This window comes from Wasmannia auropunctata, unplaced genomic scaffold (assembly GCF_000956235.1).
Source record: "Wasmannia auropunctata unplaced genomic scaffold, wasmannia.A_1.0 LD336101.1, whole genome shotgun sequence".
Taxonomy (NCBI): Eukaryota; Metazoa; Arthropoda; class Insecta; order Hymenoptera; family Formicidae; genus Wasmannia; species Wasmannia auropunctata.
The window spans coordinates 4947906-4948586 of NW_012026789.1; positions in this window are offsets into that span (position 1 = coordinate 4947906).

Below are 681 nucleotides of genomic sequence, written 5' to 3' on the forward strand. Positions count from 1 at the left end.
TGCAGATTTATTAATTTGCTTTGCTCTGCTACTAAGCTTGAAAGCACTTCCAGATCCTTTAGACTTGTGGCCAGTAACATAGTGTCATCTACATACCTTAGATTGTTTATGGTGACGCTGTTTATTATAACATCTACTTTCTCTTCAACTTTCTCCTCAATTGCCTCTCATATTTTCTCTATACAGGTTGAACAGCATGGGTAAGAGAACGCAGCCCTGTTTTTCTTCAGAATTTTTATTTGATTTGACAGTTCTTGATTTATTTTGATAGCAGCAGTCTGATTTCAATATAGATTCACAATAATGTATCGCACTCATTCAGTCCCGCTTCTCGAAGAATTCTATGAATTTGTCATGTTGTATGGTTTCAAAAGTTTTCTGATAATCTATAAAACAGACATAAACGTCCACACTGATATCCCAACAACGTTGTATTAATACCTGAGAATCATACATTGCTTCTTGCTTGTCGAGAATCCGTTCGTAACACCAAACTGAGTATCTAATTTTTTTTCGCACTTCTTACATATTTTGACATATATCATCTTGAAAAAGACTTTAGAACGTAGTTTATTAAACTTATATTTCTATATTCTCTACAGTACCTCGAGGTTTTTTGGATAATATTACAAAGGTAGGCCTTAATCAATACTGTGATATTATACCAGTCTTATCATAATG